This window comes from Opisthorchis viverrini (assembly GCF_000715545.1).
Source record: "Opisthorchis viverrini unplaced genomic scaffold opera_v5_186, whole genome shotgun sequence".
Lineage (NCBI taxonomy): Eukaryota > Metazoa > Platyhelminthes > Trematoda > Opisthorchiida > Opisthorchiidae > Opisthorchis > Opisthorchis viverrini.
Window position 1 is genome coordinate 673,793 of NW_008751844.1, and position 14,171 is coordinate 687,963.

The following is a 14,171-nucleotide window of genomic DNA, read 5'->3' on the forward strand; positions in this document are numbered from 1 at the left end:
TGTTACCATGAGGAACCCAGGTGATTGCAAAGAACCGTGTGGGGTGTGACTTATTCCAGTTCGCTGTGTGATTGCAAATACCTAAATGGGTTTGAAGTTTTGTGGGCTATTGACTTGGTAACAACATTTAATTCAATTCAATTTATCAGCTATAGACCGTGTAACAGAGACAGTGTGGTTCCAGTAGTTGTAGCTGGGATCATCAGAAAGCGGGAGTGCGGGAGATACGGCGAAGCCCTGAAGGTGATGGCATGTTTGGTTAGTTGGGGAATCGGATAGCTACGCATGAAGCCGAGATAGCTTTGATGCATGGACCCCAAAGGAGATAGTTCCTGTTATTTACATACGCTCACTGTGCCTAAACTGAAAAACGAGTTATGCGGTTTCCGTGTTACCATGAGGAACCCAGGTGATTGCAAAGAACCGTGTGGGGTGTGACTTATTCCAGTTCGCTGTGTGATTGCAAATACCTAAATGGGTTTGAAGTTTCGTGGGCTATTGACTTGGTAACAACATTTAATTCAATTCAATTTATCAGCTATAGACCGTGTAACAGAGACAGTGTGGTTCCAGTAGTTGTAGCTGGGATCATCAGAAAGCGGGCGGGAGGGAGATACGGCGAAGCCCTGAAGGCGATGGCATGTTTGGTTAGTTGGGGAATCGGATAGCTACGCATGAAGCCGAGATAGCTTTGATGCATGGACCCCAAAGACTGTGCGACTGGACCATTTCTGTAAGTTTCATTTACCATTGGTGAGTTGAGTCCCGGGGTCCTCATCCAGGGAGGTGGCAGCTGTCGACCCGACTCCGTTTACGGGTCAGTATTTTCGCAATTCGTTGCCAGGTCATACACTGTCCACCGCTCGGTCGCTTCCACTCAGCACATGGATGGACGAAAAGAGCTTCNCGGTCGCTTCCACTCAGCACATAGATGGACGAAAAGAGCTTTGCGAAGCGGGTGGTATTCTGGCATACGGAGTACATGCCCCAACCAACGTAACCTATGAAGTGTGAGTGATTCATCTGTCGCGGGAGAGTTCCTTCTTCCTAAAACCATCTAGCGTAATTCGGCATCGCTGATCGGATGTTCCCACCATACCCTACCAATACTTCGAAAACACCGATGATCGAACGCTGACATCTTCCGTATATCCCCTGCGCGTAGGAGCCACGTCTCTGATCCATAAAGCAGTGTGGATCGCACTGCCGCAGTGTAAACTCTACCCTTGAGAGACAAACTGACGTTACGTCGGCGCCCTGAGAAGTAATCTTATCTCTAGCCAGTCCACCAAGACATACACAGCTGCTTAGGTAAACAAATTTATCTACAACGTCGATTGGCTCACACCCAAGCACGAGGTGTGGGTTTGATCCCACCCAGTCCTGTAGCGGCACTTTACACTTTGCAGGTACGAAGTGCACGCGGCAGTGTTATTTAGGTTGTTTCGAATGATTTGCATTTTTGAAGGATCTGAACCAAGGAGAACAATATCGTCCGCATACTCAACGTCTATGAGCGAACGTCCTGGGAGCATTTCGACTCTCGAGGCACAGAAATTTCAAGCAGCACATCAATATCCAAGTTGAAGAGGAAAGGTGAGAGAGGGCAGCTTTGTCTTACACCACTGGACGTGGTGAACTCAGGCGAAAGCTTTCCGTATACTCGCACGCGCCCACAAGAGTTCGCATACAATGTCCCATAAAGGAGAGAAATTTGGAAGGGACACCTTCGATCGCCAGACACTGCAAAAGCTGGACGGTTGACAAAATGAAAAGCATCTTTCAGATCAAAAAAAGCAATCGCTGTGGAATGTCTGAAGGAGTGGCACGTAAAGATATGGTTGATGCATCCTCGACCAGGGCGAAACGCAGTTTGATTGATCATTTGACCGACCTTTAACACTGATCTAGTGTGCTCGAATGCTGACATCTTCCGTATATCCCTTGCGCGTAGGAGCCACGTCTCTGATCCATAAGGCAGTGTGGATCGCACTGCCGCAGTGTAAACCCTACCCTTGAGAGACAAACTGACGTTACGTCGGCGCCCTGAGAAGTAATCTTATCTCTAGCCAGTCCACCAAGACTTATACAGCTGCTTAGGTAAACAAATTTATCTACAAAGTCGATTGGCTCACACCCAAGCACGAGGTGTGGGTTTGATCCCACCCAGTCCTGTAGCGGCACTTTACACTTTGCAGGTACGAAGTGCACGCGGCAGTGTTATTTAGGTTGTTTTGAATGATTTGCATTTTTGAAGGATCTGAACCAAGGAGAACAATATCGTCCGCATACTCAACGTCTATGAGCGAACGTCCTGGGAGCATTTCGACTCTCGAGGCACAGAAATTTCAAGCAGCACATCAATATCCAAGTTGAAGGGAAAGGTGAAGAGAGGGCAGCTTTGTCTTACACCACTGGACGTGGTGAACTCAGGCGAAAGCTTTCCGTATACTCGCACGCGCCCACAAGAGTTCGCATACAGTGTCCCATAAAGGAGAGAAATTTGGAAGGGACACCTTCGATCGCCAGACACTGCAAAAGCTGGACGGTTGACAAAATGAAAAGCATCTTTCAGATCAAAAAAAGCAATCGCTGTGGAATGTCTGAAGGAGTGGCACTGTTCAAGAATTCGTTTCAACGTAAAGATATGGTTGATGCATCCTCGGCCAGGGCGAAACGCAGTTTGATTGATCATTTGACCGACCTTTAACACTGATCTAGTGTGCCGAGCCATTCTGAAAAGAGTACTTCTCAATCGGTTGCAAACTTTCTCCAATTGATTCAAAACATCCACAAACCATGTGTTCACCAATTGTCAAGGGACTATGTTCGACGGGCATGGTCGCAGGCAAACTGGGAGAACCACCAACTGCGTACTCAATAAAAGATGCTGGAAGTACAACTTAATCCCCACATGTTTACTGGTCAAGCCACCGGACACGTCACTCGCTTCTGCTCGAATAGCATTCTCGGAGGCCAAACAGAGGTCTACTTGGCGTTTATGTGGTATCCATCACCACGCATGTTACCTCAACCAAGATCTTCAGACCGTGTTCATGATGCGACCTGCGACCCCAACTTTGTAAACCAGTCTGAAAGGTCGTAACTTTGGAGGTAAGTTGGGCCTTGGTATTCCCCTAACTTCTAGCGCATTGTACAGGGGCTGTGAAAACTTTGTGAAGCAGTTTGGAACTGGAACATACACGAGACCTTCCATTTTGACGTAAAATCAGTTTTCATAAGATTTCGGTCTCAATAAGCCGATGTGAGACTGGTGAGTATGAGCAAGTCACCGATAGTGGTAAACAGTTCAGAGCAAAACGACCTTACCCACTAAGAATGCAGACTTGGTTTTATCCACTGCTTCGCTTCTCGCACTCTCGGTCTACTTCAGGAGCTGAACAGCCTCACAGTGGTCCTGGGTGTCTCAGGTGCCTAGGTCGGTACTGCGTTCAATTTCTTGCTTTCGGCATTTCGGAGGTCTGCAAGTCGGTACTGCGTGCAATTTCTTGCTTTCGGCATTTCGGAGGTCTGCTGAAGCACTAAGAAATGACGGCCTGGCTGCCACGCAATCGAAGGGAAGTATGAGGGCCGAGATACCGCTAAGTTGCCCAAACGGAGACAACAGCAGTCCGGATGCCGGGGGAGGGGGGTCCGACCAGTTTGCACCGTAACCACTGATCTATCTCGAACCCTTGCGTTCCGGACTCATGTATGGCGCCCCGTGTGTGGGATTCAGACTGAGCAACCGTTGTCGATCCTTACACAGGATCGTTATTTGCAACCCCTCATCATTCAGTCTGCGACTAATTCAGGCGATTCTCATGAATCAATAACGAACACCTGACTGTCTTGCTGGCATATTCCTATCTATCGGTCCGGTATCAGAATGGACGGCCCTGAAATCCGCATGGATTCCAGACGAAAACAGCTGTTTTAAGATGAAAGGTGCACAGTGTTCATGAGTTCTTGTAGCGACAGGTGTGAAAATGCACCTAATGGTGCGCACACTCACTGATGAAGCCGAGTCCAGGGCCTGTCCACTATCGAGGACACCATCAAAGCAACCGATTACTTGTAACATATGGACAGTGGTCGGGACATGATTGTACTACGGCTGGAATCAACGTACAGGTTGTTCGATGAAGCCAAAAAGGATGCTTGTTCACGACAAACTTGCATACAATCAATAGGACATTTGTATGCGCCCAAAGTGACTAAAGTAAATCAGACCTGACACTCAACATCAACTTACAGCAACTGCAAGCGATCGCATCATGATTCTTGGCATTGTGTTATGATGCTCCAACTGAACACATTACAAATGACATGGTCTAAACTTAGCCAACAAAGAAAGCGTGTAAGAGAAAAAAACATCCGGCCAGTTAATCGATACATCAGTCTATTTGGGTAGACAAATAAACGTGGAGCGAGAAAACTCACCTCGATCAATAAGGGCAGAAATTCGTTCGAAGTATGCAGACGGGTTTTCTGAACATGAATTCTCAAATTTGAAAGACCAGGTGTTTTTCTTGGATCGCGATGACCCGGAAAACTACAGGGGGGGGGGGGGATTTTTTATTCTGTTTCAGCGTGCATCACTCTTCAGTCGTTTGCGAAAAATTCAGCTAACGTCATTATTCAGTCTACAGTAAAGAAATTTGTCGATTTCTGATTGATTAGCACTGGTTCAAATGTGGCTGACATCGTTGCATCGGGAAATGAGTTGGATTCACGCCGATATATACATAAGAAGTAAAAAAAAACGTGAAACGTTTTCGGAATCTTCCTAATACGCGTTAGGGGAAGCCCAACAACCCTAAGAAAGGATATGACTCAAAACTAGGAGGGAGTGGATCCCACAGTTCGTAAGAAAGCGTTTAAAGGTTTCACCACACGCACACGCTCAGGAGTATGTGAATAGAGGGACCATATTCTGGGGCAACATCTGCTGAACAAGTGTGGCTAACAGAAGTGACCGATCGAAGGGATCGAGCGCACCATGGCTTTTCCCTAATACCTGACGGTGTGTGAAGATGTGGTCGACGCAGCCTCTACTCAGTCGCAACCTCATTTGACGCTCATCGGTCAATGTTTCGCGTGCCGCCGTAAGATGATAAAGAATCAGTGGTGCCTTGTTACAACGGGAGTCAAACTGACGCCTCTGCGGTTACTGCATTCACTGAGAGTACCCTATTTGAAAATGGGCACCATTACAGATTCAGCACAGTTGTCGGGGGAAGTTTCCTAGATAGAGGAGTACACGCAGACGGTAGACAGGCACTAGATGAGAAATTCACCTTCATCCTTGAAAAGAACGGATGGGATGTAGCCAGGACCAGAGGAACGATGACGCTTGAGTATGAATATACATTCGGACACTTCCAAGGCACAATTCTAAGGACCCTTCAAAGTGGTGTATCTCTGAATCTCAGGGGACGTGTGTATCAAGCTACAGTCCGAACTGTTTTGTTGTATGGCTGTGAGAATACGCCTGTTCGAGTAGCAAAACTGAGATGTCTTCAGGTGTTCGACAATCGTTATCTCAGAACTATAGCTCGTGGGGATTAGTGTCGGCGCATCCATAATGGGGCATCTAGAAAGCGAGTTTCCCGTTGTGCAACGGGTATTTCCATTGGAGAATGTGTCCAGCACCAGAAACTGCGTTGGTTGGGACATGTGTTGCGTATGTCGAATCATCGTTTTCCGAAGAGAGTGCTGTTTTCCATGCTCAACTCAGAGTGGCGGAAGCAGAGGTGGCCGACCCCTAACTTGGCAGAGGGCTATGGAAAAAAATCACGAAACGTTTGGGTGTAGTTGGGGCTACTCGCCTTCCAGGATGGGGACCACGTGATCCTCACTGCACCTAGTTGGAAACACTAAGAGAAATGGCTGCCTACCGATGTCAGTGGCGTTCTTGTTGTCAGTTTCCATCCAGATTTCCTAAGTGAATGTCTGGAGTTGCAGGCATCTGGGAATGATTGTGATAAGCTAGCACAAAGTCCCTTTACCATTTTCTTGACAATAAGGCTTTCAAATAAATCATGGCTGTACGGCAGCGAAACATCGATGTTGAACACTGACGCCATGCTGTCGAGTATGATTATTCTAAGACTAAAGGGGACTTCATAGTACATCTTTCTGTTGAAGGCCGGTATTCCGCATTTGAGGGAGCAGGTGGCCTAATAAATTGCTGTTCGAAGTATTTTTCCCAAGGCTATCCCTTTCCAAGTGTCAGATGGTCATCGCGGTCACTGATAGCTTTAATGACAAGCACCAGTCAAACGAATCAAGTGGAACAGTCTGCGGAAGTTTCCGATATTATTCGCACCTTCCACCTCTTCGGCAGTTGGGGTCCATCAAGCTTTTCGGTCTGCACGGGTACTCAGTTTCACCTGACGTCGGGCCGAGTTACAGTTGCGCCTCGAATGAATCTGTCACCGGGTCTCCAGCAAAGCCATGGAACTATCAGAGATTTAATGTTTGGATGAGGCTGGCTGGGTTGTACTGTGAACAAAAGCTCCGGCTTCGAGTAAGAATCATGCGTATTCAAGGGTGGATTTCGGGCCGAACTCGGCTCGGATCTCATTACGCAATCCGTATACGCACGTACTCGAGCGACCATATAGTCGCCAATTTTATCCATTTGCTGGCTCATAGGTTGAAGAAGGGCCGCGCTGCAATATTTCTTATATTTCCAACTGGCTTTTGTGGTGCATGGACGATGGGACGGTCGTTTGGATGCCGAGCTCCAAACAGTGAGATCATATGTGGAAGGTCGAGATGGAACCTTTTGTGTGGAAGCCTGAAGGTATTGACTGGCGAGACTGTTTACGTGACGCCACAGTTCTGTGGACAGAGTGTACTTTGGAAAACCTCATTAGTTCTCCGTAAGCACCGCTGATTGGGGTGCTTCACTGTAATGGTAAGAATGATATCAGCAAATTCAACTGAAAACGAGATATTCAAATCCAAAACCACTAACTTTGGACTGGAATGTATGAGTTTAAAAAAATATGACGTAACGTGCTGTGAGTCTTAATCATAAAGATACGGTCAAGAATTTGAGACATGCCTTATCGCATGCGAAAAGTGACTGAAGGCACTGACGAGCACTCACCTCGGACTGAGATCTCAATTCCCACTGACGCGTAGGCCCAAGGGGACCGTGATCAGTGATGGTTGACGGTGGTGCCCAGTGGTTGATATCGATTCCACTGGGAAGCCACAGGAGTAGATTCAAGTGTACATTCGGCAAAGAGGTATGACTGAAAAGGAGGATGTGAAAACGAGTGGTGGTTTTGACGAATTCGACCATCCCACAAAATTCGTCTCGTCGGGAATGGAATAAAGAATAAGGCATCTTATCACACGTAGAAGTGGACCGTAAAGGGAAGAGAGCCTATAGTCAGACATATTTCACAAAAACAGTAGAATGATAAAGAACAGCACGGGAAGGTAGGCGTCACGGCGTGTTGCGGAGCTAGACGTTAGTTTGGCGTCCCAAGAATCGGAGGCAATAAAAGCCTAAGGTGAAACTTTATATGGAGTTCAATAGACGGGTTATTCTTGGGCAAAAAGTTTTATAGTTCAGCTCTGCAATGGAGAGTTACCATGGGTGGGTGCGTGGTTAAAGAACTGAAGTAAAAGGAAGAGAATGGCTAGCTTGGACAGCTTCTCTTGTGGTATTGGCAATCAAGCGGAGTGGGGCATACCACCTGATAAAGATCATACCAAGAGCAATAAGGTTAGTGATTTTGACGTCAGCTGACTGCTTGTCAACGACAACTCGGGATAGTATATTGGGTAATGTCACCCGGGATATGAGAGTATGGTATATCTAACCCTGCAAAAGTTGGGTATCCTCAGCGATGCAGCAACCCAAGTGGTCAGCAGCGCTGTTGTATCCATTTACACCTACTCCATGTCTTTCTTCACTTTATCGAGTACAGGGAATGTTCAGTTATACTGTCGTTATCCTCCTAAGGATAGCATCTAAAATCAACGTACACTGAAATGCGATTCAGGGCTGGAAAACCGAACTGAATCGATCTCGTCTGAGAAGGCTCTTTGGAAATCCAGTCTACCATGTACAGATTATGATGTGCTGGGTCTCCACAAGGCCGACGTTCGATCAATACAGTTCTGCTGCCCAACTGAGTTCCTTATATCGCAGTTGGGCTATGGTTATCTATTGTATTTGCCGCACTATCTCTGTTCGCCAATACATCTTGTCTGCCCTGACATATATCACTACTTCAAGGAGGGAAGCAAAGGGTAGAACTACAGAATCTAGACAGACAAACAAAACCTACAAGAAATGAACTAATTCAGTTTACCATGATTGTACTTCATGATGAAAACATTGGTTTTAACCAGCTGTGGACTTATTAAGCTGACCAACTGAATAAGGGTGAATAGTTGGAATGTAGCGAACGGCAGCAAAGCATCAGTGTTGAACACTGATGTCATACTGTCGAAAAAGATTATGGAATATCGCACCTGAATAAGCCGGTCAAAACTGAGGCTGTCCAAACCCACCGGCAGTGCTTGATCTGGTCTAGTACAACATGCAAGCTTTAATCAAAAGATCACGTATACGATTATTCTAGATTCATCTAATGAATCCTAGTGAAATAAAGCATTCGACTGAACTTTCGAGATGAGACCAGATCTGAACAAAAAAATAAGCTTTACCTTTTATCACTGGGCTTAAGGCCGTCTATCGTTCGTGCAATATCATCGTCCTCTTCCAAATGCACGAACTCAACATTTTGATAGCCCAGGCGCTCACGCGCGAGAATAGCAAAGATGTGATTGACAAGTTGATGCACCGGGTCGTCTGTGGCCGCAAGTTTCAGTGTAAACGGTTTTTTGTCGAAATATAAATGCCGGTTCCATGTTAAAATTTCTAAAATGCATGGACATCACAGAGGGAAGCAACAAGGGATTCTTACCAGAAGAACTGAGACACGGGGAAGCAGCGTAACCAGGATGCAACTTCAGTGCCAGAAGTACAAGAGAAACAAATGCGGGAAGGCACATAGTTGTACCAAGTGAATCTTAACACTGAACACCAACGGTGCCATGGATCTCTAAACGGCCGGAATAGATCATCTATAAGAAGAAAACAAGCCATTACATTGGACAGGACCATGAGCTGAACACTGAGCGTCACGAGTTGCACGCTGGTGGTCAACAGTGCTATAGGATAGTTCGGACTGCGTGCAGTTACTAGAGCACTCCCAGTCACCGTAACGGACCGACGCCAGATTTGAGGCTTGCAAACAAGACTGTCAACCAATCAGAACAACCGGGAAAAGCATTAAAGTGAAAACACATTAGTATGTATGTATGCAGTGGAAACATCAATGGTTGGTTCAATTAACTAGAGCACAGTTGTCCTGCGTTCCGGTTGAGTCATGTCACTTAGCTTACTCGGTTGGGTAATTGGGATAAAAATATCACTCCTCAAGTGATGGTTTAGTCAAGATTATAAAAACAAGGGGCCGAATGCGGAGCACATACTGATACATAATATACATGAGTGGACGGGTCTTCAATTTCTGGATTTGATTACATTTAAGCTCTTCAGCCACAAGTACTGTGGTTATAGCTGCAAGTTTCGTGCACTGAAGGTAAGGAGAATAGGAGAATGAGAACCAAGCATAGGAGGAAACGGTTCAAGCAGATAATCGAAGTTACGTGGTTGTCTGGTATGACTGTGAGGAAGGTAGATACGCAGTGCATGTGACAGCCTTGATACAAGATTGTCACTGGTAGTCAATAAATAAACAAGACGCCTACAGGTAGATGTGGATTTCGTTCACACTGTTTCTTGGGCATTATGGCGCGAACTAGAGTGAGCAAAATAATGAAACAGCTGTATAACGAAAAAAGGATGCTCGCGAATCCATCGCGATGGGCATCGATGGCAAGCAGTATCGGCGGGCTGGTTTCGAATGCTGTCACTGAATTAACCAGTAGGCTGCTGGGGTGTAAGGCCAATCTGCCTAGACACCCTAACAGAAACCAGAAGCCCTGGAAATGCTGGGTGAAGACAAACACCCTCTGATATTCTCAGTATAGGCCTGGAACGACCTCTCCCGTACCGTGGTTGTGAACACTAGTGGATACCAGTGATCTAGTTTGCGCTATGAATCCATGAGGTTACTGGCCTGAACCATACTCCCGGCCTGGCTATTCCCAATAGTTCCCCTGCTAAGGAAATAGCGTTTGTAACGTGGATGCACTTCAGTTTAAGCCGTGTGGCAGCTATAACCACTGCACGACAAGTACGCGGTTCTCGCAGCTGATGATGATGACGACCGGTGTATAATCAGCCGCTTGGCTCATATTTTCGTTGCCCTAATCAGATAGGCCTTTGATAGCTATGAATATTCTGGTGAGGTCACTTCATATCCTTATGTGCCCCATTGAAAACAATTTCAGGATGAACTATCCCGGAAATTTTCATAACAAATACTGCCAAAGTTTTTAAGACTGCCAGATCGTAGCGAAAAAATATCTGGACGACTAGATGCTAAGAAATCCTAGAGAGTACAATACTTCATTCACCGATCCTTCACATATGCCTTGATTTTTCTGATTCGGTCTCCCTGATTAGTTAGACATTTACTCACCTAATAGTCACTTCATATGTAAACTTCCGCCCAGTAAAATGAAGCAAAGAAAGCCCCTTTGTTTTATACTGCTGCTCTTACCGTTCACACCACGTTTAATTGAGAAAAAGGTGGCCCTTGCTCAAAAATTGATTTCTTTTTGGCAGATGTATACTGTCTCGGTTATACATCTCGAAGTGTTCAGGAAGAACAAATTTCATCACACTTCATCTTCGGGCCAGGTGATCTTGATACAGTGTGCTATCTGCTGCATGGCCACTGTGTTAGGCCCCAGGGCTATGTGTTTTATTTGGCTGGATATCCGTAAGTAGTTGTCTTTGCCTTGTTAGGTTGACTAGCTCAAGTAAGACGAATGCATTTCGACGAAATAATAATAATAATAATAACAATAGACGATCGTTCACCCTCTCGGTGTCTAGCTGCCATGGCACCGGGAGGAAGAAAGAAGTTCCCCAAGCCTAAACACGAGCAGTCGAGATGCGAAATTTGGGCTCGAACTACGGACCTTCCGGTGAGTAAGTTCATGGCTAAACCAACAGTTATATTAACGCCATAAACGGTTTGTTTGCTCCGATAGGCTCCGATAGACTGAAGCCTTGAAGTTGAAAAAAGATTGCTTTCTTTGAAATTTGTCACGGTTACTTCGGTCGGCGAGAAGTACGGGTTCTGGCAGATGATACGAATGCCAAGGTTGGTCAAATAAGTCCGGAAGAAGCCCATCTTGGTAAAAGATTCGGAGCTGATGTTCAAAATTAACGTTAATAGTTCTATCATGTGTTGAGAACCATTTATTTTTAGCCAGCACAACTGCTCATACTGCGCGACTTGGAGACCACCAACAGCAAACCAGCCGTGGACTCATTTAGACCATGGGGCAATCAGCTACCGGTGATTCTCGCACAGCAGTGTGCAGGTGCGTGTATTTACTCGCTTTCTCTCTGAAACACGCCGGTTGATTCAAAACCAATCGATTCATCAACTGCGTCCCTGTAGCTAAAAAATGGAGTACAGTCGGCTGAAAAGCTTTCAGAACTCGACGAGTACGACCGTTGTGATGGTGATTTGGATGACGACTGGAGATGAAAAAACACGTTCACGGATTTCGAAACCATTTATCCGGGATCGCTCACACAACTCGTTACGACCCGCAGCTCTGGTGAAGCTATGCAAATTATACCAGCAACAAACGACTGCGATGGCGCGTGAGGATCCCTCAAACACGAGGTACGAAGAGTCCAGGAATAGAAGGTAAACATTGAATCGCACAATCCAGTGAAGTAGAAGCTAACGTAACGAAAAACAATCGCACCCTGTTCCAGCTGAGCTCGAGATAGCTCAGTGGTTAAGGCGGGGGATTACTGACTGGAAGGTCCATGGATCGAATCAAACTCCTGCATCTCGACTGCTCCTATCGAGGTTTGGCAGCCTGGCGGTATCCCAGTCCTCGTACATTCTTCCGTTCGCACGGCAACTAGGTATTGAAAGCATGTCGCAGCTGAGCGATCTATTTATTTTTCAGTTTGTTCCAGCTGGTCTGATCAATTTGTCAGTGGATGGTACGTAGTGGAACGATCTCCGAAAAGGATGGGACCTCGATTCGTTCACAGAAAGGTGTTAACGATGGGCTGGAAAAGTTCGGCTGGTTCCCATAAACTAAACCTCTGAAAGGACTAAATGAGCCCGAGTGGAACGAGGATACCAGTCCACCATTGGAAACGGAAGTCTGGCGTGCAATTTGATTGCTTCGGCGCAAAAAAGCCTCTGGTCCAGATGATTTGTGTCCTGCACTCTTCAAAAAGGGTGGCGAGTTCATCGTGGCTAACGTGACGTCCCGACGGTGATTGCCATGTTCAAAAATGGTGCAAGGACGCTGTGAGAAAACCACTGGGACATCAGTCTAGTGGTCGTAGCTTCCAAGGTGGGCTCTGATGTTATCCTACTCAGATTGGTCAATTATTGGGAGGTCAGATTAGCAAGAATCAAACTGGGTTGCGTCCTGGCCGGGGTTACATTAATCATACCTTCGCTTTGTGGCGTGTTAGAGCTGCGTCGCTTCCACCGACGGCTAACAATGATCGTTTTTATCGAGATCAGATATGCTTAAGATTCTGTTGTGGTAGCGTCTTGCCATGAAGGGTATCCGTTCTGAGTAATTGTCTCTTAGAAAGGCTTCATATGCCTCTTCCCGTGGACGAAGAGCTCGAAATAGCTCAATGGTTAACAGACAGACTTACTGAACAGAAGGTTGGTGGTCCGGATCCAACACCGGCATCTCAGTTAATCGTGTCTACGCTTGGGCAACCTGAGCCCTCTTGGATCCTACTGATGGCATGGCAACTAGGCACTAAAAGGGTGCTACAGCTGAATGATTTCTAGAATCTATTCTCTGCGAAGTTCACCAAATCCACTGGTGTCAGACAAGGGTGTTCTCTTTTCCCACCTGAAAAGTGCAAAATGGTGCTATAAAACTAGGTGGGAACATACCCGAAGTTTATGCTTTCATTGTGTGAACTCAAGAACTTTGTGTGAAACTTATGAAACGATCGATGTGGTAGATACGTTCGTCTATCTAGACAGCAGCATAAATCCCGGTGGACGAGCGGAAGACAAAATTGCTTGCCGAGATCTGAAGGCCAAGGTAACGTTTACTAACTCCGGACACTCATGGCGCCTACATGACACCAGCCTGACCGTCAGAGATAGAGTGCACAATGCCGGAGTCTGATCTGCCCCACTTTATGGATTAGAGACATGACCGTTGCGTCTAGACCTTCGAAGACTCTCTGTGTTTGACCATCGATGGTTAAGAAACATTTAGCGATTCTGGGAACATCAGAGGAGTAATACCGACGCGCAGCCGACAGTTGTCCTAGAGGGTCATCCCCCTGGATGGATCAGCTGGTTACGGTGGTTAGGCGATCTACTTCAGAGGTCAGAGGATCGTTTATATCGTAGAAGCCTTTTTGCCCGTGTCGATAGAAATGAACCCGGTAGGGTGAGTCCATGACTTGATAACGAAGCATGGAAGCTCTTGCCATTCAGACCAGTCATGTTGACAACCGCCACCTACCCGGAAGGAGACTCTAGTATGGGGCAAACCAATGAATAGTGACCCTGATAGATATGGTTTAGATGGGACATCGGTGGACACCGAAATGCACGGGCGAATGATACTTCCCGGTTACCCAGGCCGAAGGAGGCCTTAATATGGTGTCCCACCTTGAGCCTTTGACACAAAGTCTGATCCACGAGGTAATGAAAGAAGGTGCAGTTTTGTTATGGGGCCCTACCCACAGCCTCCGATTTAAAAGCCTACCAGAAAGGAAACAGGTGTTAGGTTTCCTTGGGGAACCTTCCACGGAGCCATTAATTCAAAAGTCTGACCCACCTGGGTGCCCGAGGGCACAGGAAGCAAGACACAACAGTTTGACTCCTAATGCGGACGAACAGATGTCCTCTGAACAGCACCAAAATCTAGTTGTAAAAGTACTTCGACTGTATTAAATGATTCACTGGAGGTCAGGGTCA

General features: G+C 46.4%; 1 protein-coding gene across 1 annotated transcript in view; it reads right to left on the reverse strand.

Moving 5' to 3' along the window:
* Nucleotides 1-9,107, reverse strand: part of T265_07815 (hypothetical protein) — a gene marked incomplete at both ends in the record, with an annotated part of 41,654 nt that extends 32,547 nt beyond the window's left edge. The window contains 3 exons of the mRNA XM_009173444.1: nucleotides 4,444-4,555; nucleotides 7,121-7,268; nucleotides 8,698-9,107. The remainder of the gene's footprint in view (nucleotides 1-4,443; nucleotides 4,556-7,120; nucleotides 7,269-8,697) is intronic.
* Nucleotides 9,108-14,171: the final 5,064 nt, after the last annotated feature.